Here is an 8,426-nt window from a genome sequence, read left to right on the forward strand (position 1 = left end):
TGTTGAGATCCTTTTGAGTAAGTCATTCAAATAGTCAGTTTTCCTCCTCAATTTTTATTACAATAAAATTGTATAAGAATGGCATCAAAAATTTTACCTAAGACATTGATCAAAATATTAAATATCACAGTTCAAGCATAGGTCCCTAGAATACTTTAACAGATACCTTTCTATAAATTGACTTTGAGCAATTAATATCTCCTCTTTGAAACAACTATTCAACTCCAATATGCTGAACTTTACTGTTATTTACAGTTTCTTTCCATAGTTGTTAGGATGTTTTCCACATCACTGATTTTTTTTCTATTGCAAGACAATAGATTTTTGTCAAATGCTTTGTTTAATCCAGGCAGATAAATATATATATATATATATATATATATATATACACATACATATGTGTGTATATATATATATATACATACATACATATGTGTATATATATATGGCATTTCCCTGATCTACAAATCTAGTAACCCTATCAATAAATAGAATAAGGTAAGCCTAGTATAACCTCTTCTTCATAGAGTCAAGCTGAATCTTATTGGTGGCAATTTCTTTTTCTAAAAATCCAGTTTAAATTTTTTCAAGAATTTAATTCATGGTTAATGGCCTTTGGCTTGTGGACTCCATTACCTTCCTTTTGTGAAAAATAAAACACTTGTATTATTTTCTCTAATATTATTATGCTTCTCCTGTTGTCTCTGATCTTTTAAATATTATTTCCAGTTACCCATCCATTCAATTTGACTATCCAGAGTATCCAAGGGAGTAATACATAGGGACTTGTTAAGTAAAACTAATTAAAATATCTCTTTCAATCTTCATACTAATCAAGGTCAAAACCCCTCCCTAGCCATTTTTCTTCTCTCCAGTAGGAACCCCTCCCAATTTTTTTTCTCTTGGCACAAAAGAAAAACCAGAAGTTCATCTGGTATTCTGTCCAGCCCATTAACAATGTTTTCTCTTATTTAATCACAAAGAAAATTATCTTTTTCTTATTATTATCTTAACTTTTCCTAACTTGACTCAGATCATTCTGGCCCTTAGCACATTTGAATTTCTTTATAACAAGCAATAACTCAGAATAAACTGCAACCCTGTTAGTAATGGTAGCTTAGAACTCAATATCTTTTGCCCCAACTCCTTTTTTTCTGACTTTCTTATGTTTGTCAAGGTCAACATCAAACCAGAATGATGATGTAGGTAACCTTGACATTGTCCTTGATGCCTCACTTTCCATCATCCCATATATATAATATCTGGCTAAATCTTATCAATTCTACGTCCACAATCTATCTGGCATCTGTTTCCATCTCCGCTTTTGTGGTCATCACCTTAGATCAAGATCTCATCACCTCTCACCTGAACTACTGCATTAGCTTTCCTAAATGATCTCCTTTTCTCAAGCTTCTCCCCTACCTGATCCTCCTTTCACTTAATTGCCACAGTACTTTAGAAATATCACTCTCCTCAATAAATCCCAATCATTATCTTTTACATCTCTGATTAAATGCATTTTTTTCAGTTTGAACGTTAAAGCCCTTTATCCAATTTGCCTCCCAAGCCCTCTTACTCCTTTTGTGGACTCTACATTGCTGGCAAACTATGCTTCTTGCTCTTCAGCATTTGTGCCTCTCCCTTTCCCACTTTTATGCCTTTCTCCAGGCTATTTTACATGTCTGGCACTCTCTTCTTCCTTCTCTCTGCTTTTAACAATTCTATTTCCTTCAATGCTTATCTCATGTGAACTTCATGTAATCTTTTCTCATTCCCTGAAGTGCTACTGCCTCTTGCCAATAAAGTACATACTTACAGTATTTGCAGAAGAAAGTCGATTTCATTTTTGTCCTTATCCCTAACAGCAACCAAAGAAATCTAGAGTAGGTACTTAATAAATGCTGATTAATAGAAAAATTATATACACGATCCTATTTCATCACTATTAATTATCCAAAAAGTATTTTTAAATGCTTACTATATGCAAGATCTCTGCTAAGTGTTGAGGATACATACAACGATGAGCATGAAATAATTCAAGCACTTTTTAATAGTATAGCAAGGGAGATGATTTGCACTTATTTGAGATATATCTATCTATATGTATATCTATCTGTATTTATATATAAATTTACGTATAAATTTATATTTATATATTTATATTTATATATAAATTTATATATAAATACAGATAGATATATAATGTGTGTGAGAGAGACACACAGACTTTAGATTGGAGGTTGAAGGTAACCTGATATAAGTCTGATCCTGAATTTTTAGCACACTAGAGGAAGGGTAGTATATGTATGAGATCTGAATGAATGCAAAGGGATAGTGACCTAAAGTACAATAGGAGGGTAGACTGAGTTCAACAGAATGAAATTTTCAACACCAAATTTCTCAAGCACATTATTAGAGTACTCCTATAGAAATCTACTTAGCCTTCTTTTTGTTTAATAAGGTTAATTTGTAGATGAATGATAGTCAAGAAAACATCTCTTGGCTTCATGGAGACCATACTCTCCTAGTATTCCTATTACTTTTCTGACAATCCATTCCCTGTCTCGTTTACCGACATTTCACTCTTCTTAGTCTCTCTTTATGTGTGTTTTAAATTTTTTTTTTTTACATTTTAAACAACATATTTCCAAGTATCTCAACTCCTCCTTCACCTTCTACCATCATAGAAGGTATCACCCAATGAAAAAAAGTATATATAAATTATGTCTTTCTTGTTTCTATTTATTAGTTCTTTCTCTGGAAATAGACATTCACAAGTTATTATTCAAATATTAATTCTGTAGCTGTATATGATCTTCTCTTGTTTCTATTCATTTTTACCTTCATCATTTCATATAGGTCTTTCTAGCTTTATTAAAATTAATCTGTTTGTTATGTCTTATGGGACAGTAGTATTCCATCAAAATTATATACTACAATTTGTCTGAATAACAACCAATAGACATTCTCCCTCGATCTCAAATAATTCACGAGCACAAAGAGTTACTATAAATATTTTAGAACCTATAGTTTTTTTTTTCCTTTTCCCTGATCTCCTTGAGATATAGACCCAACAATGGTATTGCTGGTTCCAAGGATATACACAGTTTTATAACTTCCTGGCCATAATTTCAAGTTCCTCTCCAAATAGTTAGATCAGTTCAACAGTGTACTACTGTCCCCATTTTCCCATGTCCCTCCAACATTTGACATGTTGTCCTGTTATAATTTTAGTCAATCTGATAGGTTTGAGATGAAATATCATGGTTGTTTTGATTTACATTTCTCTAATCAGTTGTAATTTAGATAATTTTCCATACACTTATAAGTGGCTTTTTTGTTAATTTGAAAATTCTGTTTATTTTGCCCATTTATTAACTGGTGGATGGCCTTAATTATTATAAATTTGACAAAGTTCTCTATATATTTTAGATATGAGGCCACTATAATTTCTCCCCAATTTTCTATTTTCTTATTAATCTTGGATATATTAGTTTAATGTGTATAGAAACTTTTTAACTTAATCTAATAAAAATTATCTACTTTATTTCTCATAATACTCTATATGTCTTGCTTATTCATAATATTTATCTTTCTGAAAAATATAATAGTGCTTTGTAGGACTTGTCTGAAAATTTACTCTTCAATCTTATTTTAGAGGGAAATTAGATAGGAATTTAAAGAAAACAAAGAAAAATTATCAACTTGAAATAGTTAATAGTGTCTTCTTAATACCATCATTGATTTAATTCTGGTAAAAAAATCTTCCATTGAGATTGTGCTGAATTTCCCCCCTAATAATCCAGTTTCTGGCTTAGTTGCACTGATTTCAGAAACCCTTGTGCTTTTTTTATTTAACAGTTTACATATTACTTCCCAGTGAGCTGTCTGTTCCATTGACAACGAAGTTTTCTGCCCAGTGGAAACCTCTGTTATGTGAAACCTCTTATTGTATAGTCACTACTGGCAGACGGTTTCTTTGCCAGACAACTTACTGAAGCATTTTAATTTTCAAATTAGCAATCATCACAACATATGGTTTTGCTTAGCAGACTGACTAAATTATAAACAGTTAGAATTTGGCTCATAGTTTTCTCTCTGTGTGTGTATGTATATGTGTCTTCCTGCTCTTAACTGCTTCTTGAAATTGAATCTATGTAAAATACAACAAAGACTAAATGTTATTTGGGTTGATAATTAGTGGGAAACAGAAAATGCCAATTCTGTTTGCTTCCAGAAGTTATTCTGACACTAATTTTAAGCAAGAAATGATTTAAAATCCAGGAAACACTTGATTTTCTCATCAGTGACAGTGTCCCCATCTAACAACCACCCAATGGTAGACCTCAGGAACAAAAGGAGGAAGTTGTTTGGTAGGAGAAGAAAATCATATCACAGATCTAGCCAGTTTCTTTTTCAGTGTTCATAGAGTTAGGAGGCATAAGAAGTAAAATGAGATATGTATTGTTATGTTTTATAACATAGACACACCATTTAGATCTCAGCATTTAATGTCATGCCGGTAAGAACTGCCAGCTCTCTCCTCTTCCCTCCTGGGTCAGAACCTTAAGTGAAAGATGATTCAATGCAGAATTTTATTTAGCAACTTTAACATTAAAGTTTCACAGGATGGTTCACAGCCAATTACCGGCTCTACATGCTCACGCTTTACACTGTGACACTTGCTATAAAATGTAGCAACTACTCACAATAAACAGAGGGTGATGTTTTATAAGCTCATTATTCTCTCAAACTAGTGAGGAGGGCTTTATTAAATCAAGAATTCCAAATAGAGATGCTTTGGTGGAATAGAAAGAAAGTTTCCCTCTGATTTGGCTTGCTTGTTTGGTGAATTGGCCAGCAGTAACAGTAGCCATGAGAATCAGAAATCAAGATGAAATGCAAACAAAGTCAGCATCTACTTTGCCATAGTCACAAACAAGTCACAAAAATTTAAGTCACTGGTGGCTACTGAAATCAAGTTTAAAAAATGCAAGATCTTAGACAGAATGTGGATATTTGAGGTGGAGTTAATAGGTACAGTCACCATTATCTTATTTCCCTTTCTGTTATCAGAAGGGAGTAAACTAAATAAATGGTTATATATATTTATTATTTTATTTACATATACATTCATATTTTTATATTTTTATATAAATATATATTTATGTATAAATATTTTGTGTATATTATATTTATGTATGTGTGTATATTATATATATTCTCAAATACATATAATTCTCAAAATATATAAAATATATTCTCAAAGTGCTTCATATACATATGAAGTACTTTGAGAATCTTGAAATCCTATATATCTGCTGGCTATTGTAACATTTGGATAGGTAACTTTTTATAGTTTATTTATCTCTCAAGTAAGTACTATAATACCCTTCCCCCTATTAACACAGACAGGAAAAAGTATAAATATTCCCATTGTACACATCAAAAAAATTAAATCTCAGAATTCTACTCAGCTCAGCAAAATATAACTAATAATGTGCAGAAGTGAAACTAGAGAGTGTTAATTGTATTAAAAGTAAAGAATGAACTGGCCATGGGGGAAACTATATAGGCTTCACTTGTCAGATAATATTATCAGCTTTAACATTAACTTTTCAAATAGACTATTTGGCATATTCTTTTTCTGTAGAACTTTTTTTTCACATTTCCTGGTTCACAACAGTGTTTGATAAATTTGCCTTCACTAGATAAGTGAGTTCTAAATAATCATTGTATTAATATCATAAGGCATAGAACACATGACTACTTATTTTATCCTGTGCTTAAAATCAGTGGCCCTGAATTTGCCTCTGATTACTGACAGCTTGCATTTTAAACTGAAAGTGAGACATGTTATATTGAACTCCAGGTTTTGAACCAAACCCAACCAATATGTTTGCGTTAATTTTCTGGACATTTCCTCTTGAAGTATTTCCTGGATAACCACCTCTTTTCTAAATATGATTTTCTCATATGATTGATCACATGGTTCAATGGGAATATGATTGGGGATTGACTTTAAATGATCACTCTATTGCAAATATTAATATAGAAATAAATTTTGAACAATAATACATGAAAACCCACTGGAATTGCGCATTGGTTCTGGGAGGAAGTGAGGGAGGAAGGAAGGGAAAGAACATGAATCATGTAACCAAGGAAATTATTCAAAATAAGTTAAATAAAAAATGAAAAAAACAAATGTGGTTTTCTTTTAGCTAGAAGGCAATATGTTATATTGTAGAATGATCACAAAGCTGGAAAATAGCCTACATGGCATCTCACCCAAATGTCTTCATTTTAAGATAAGAACAAGGGTTTCAGAAAGGGTAAGCATTTTATTCCAGGTCACAGAGGTACGTAATTGTATAATGAAGATTAGAACCCTGGCCTTAGCATTGCAAATCTAGTATTATTCCTACTATATACTGCATGAATTATAAATTTATGCTATCAGTGAAAGTCTAACAATACTAGAAGAAATTAATCAATAAGCTTGCTGATGTATGAGTGTATGATAAGGTTTTGGATTCTGCCTAATAATTTGAAAAAAGTGATAATTTTCATATTGAAGTTAGCTGAAATCATATGAGTTTACGAAAGTCCTGAAATGTCAGCAAAATTTTGTATATCTAGCAAACTTAGGTGAAAGTAGTAAATAATCAAATGGCATATTAATCTAAAGGTCTTTGAAGTTTGAGAACTTTTTCAGTGTTTTTAGACCCCAAGGCTCTTTCAAGTTCTATAAGTGGATCTGATTCTTCAGATTAACTAGAACTTAACTACTAACCTTAAAACTCCCTCCCCTTTCCCTCCTTTTAAAAACTGAAATAGAAATCCAACTAGGTTAGAAGGTTTGTGGCACAGTAAAACTTTTATTTCTCATCCATCGAGAGCACTCCTGATTTTTTCAAACCTTAACTTCGATCTTAAGATTAGTACTAAGTATTTGTTGCAAGGCAGAAGAGTGCTGAGGGCTAGGAAACTGGGGTTAAATGACATTCCCAGGATCACAGAGCTAGGAAATGTTGAAGGCTAGACTTGAACCTAGGAGCTCCTGTCTCCAGGCCTGGCTCTATCCACTCAGTCATTTAGCTACCCCTCATCCAATGTTTTGATATGTATGTTTTCTTTTCCTTTTTTTAATGAAGGATAAAAAATAAAATTTATATCTTATGAACAAAGTATCATATTCATCATGGCATTTTTGTTTGTTATTACCTTGAACTCTTGGAACTTAATAAAAAAGAGAGAAAATAATCATTGAGAGGGCACAGTTTATGGTTTATTTCAAACAAGCCGTAACCAAAGGGGCAAAAACAGCATAACAGACATTATTATATTTCATCAAATTCTTGCCTTTGGAACATTTTCCAGACCCCTCCCACTAAGGAAGGATTAAGTAGTTCAGGAAATTGTATGTCTGGAAAATTCTTCCTTGGCGAAAGGACACAGCAATAAATGATGACTACAATCCAGAAAGTAGGTCACAGACAGTAGTGAGCCCCATCTTGCCAAATTTATACAGAAAGCAATTCGAAGAGAAGTTAATTTTGCTCTTGCCATTTATTTTAAGCATTAGCAGTGAAGATTAAGCATCTAGTCTCAGTGCTGGCCATGCTTTTGCAAATCAGGGATGCTCCTAGTTGATTTTCTATTACCACATCATTTGGAAGGATGATTTTTTTCCCCCCACTGGAAAATGAATTCCTTCAAACAGTATTTCTGATGAAGTCCCCATCCTTTCAGCTTAATATCTTTTATATAAAGTAAAACTTTATTTTGCAGCCAATTGGAAATTCCCATTAGGCTAGGTAACTACCTGGGGTTATTTAGAATGGAACTGGATTCCATTCTCAACTAACCACTCTCTAAAGGTGCCATCTAGCTACCAGTAACATTCATTTTTATGTGAAATTATAAAGACATTCCGTTAACAGAAAGAAGAATTCATGACCCAGAGATACAGAAGGTAGTTATTTTTCATGAATGTCATTTTGAGGGTTTGATTCTGGTCTTTGAACATTTGGGGCATAACAGTGGAAATATAGGTTTCAAGGGAGGCATAATAAACGTAATGATGCATCTGCCATGGGGAAACTTTCAGAGCAATCATGCATGGGAAAAATCAATGTATAAAAGCTTATAATAAACTGTAAAGAACCTCTTTTCTAAAGATTTTGATAATATAGAACAAGAATTAAAATATTAAAATACATACCAATTACTCATGTCATGAATACAGAAATGTGACCCCAAATGATATCTGTTTGTGTGTGTCTCCTCTGTCTCTGTCTCTGTGTCTGTGTCTGTCTGTCTGTCTGTCTCTCTCTCTACATATATATATATGCATATGTATATATATATATATATATATATATATATATATATATATATATATATACATATCTGTTGGGAAAATA

At 32.3% G+C, this 8,426-nt stretch overlaps 1 protein-coding gene across 3 annotated transcripts in view; it reads left to right on the forward strand.

Annotated features, from left to right (window-relative positions):
- PLXDC2 (plexin domain containing 2) overlaps positions 1–8,426 on the forward strand; it is a 490,294-nt gene that overhangs the window by 325,820 nt on the left and 156,048 nt on the right. The gene's annotated exons all lie outside the window — the stretch shown is intronic.

This window comes from Gracilinanus agilis, chromosome 5, assembly GCF_016433145.1.
Source record: "Gracilinanus agilis isolate LMUSP501 chromosome 5, AgileGrace, whole genome shotgun sequence".
Classification (NCBI taxonomy): domain Eukaryota; kingdom Metazoa; phylum Chordata; class Mammalia; order Didelphimorphia; family Didelphidae; genus Gracilinanus; species Gracilinanus agilis.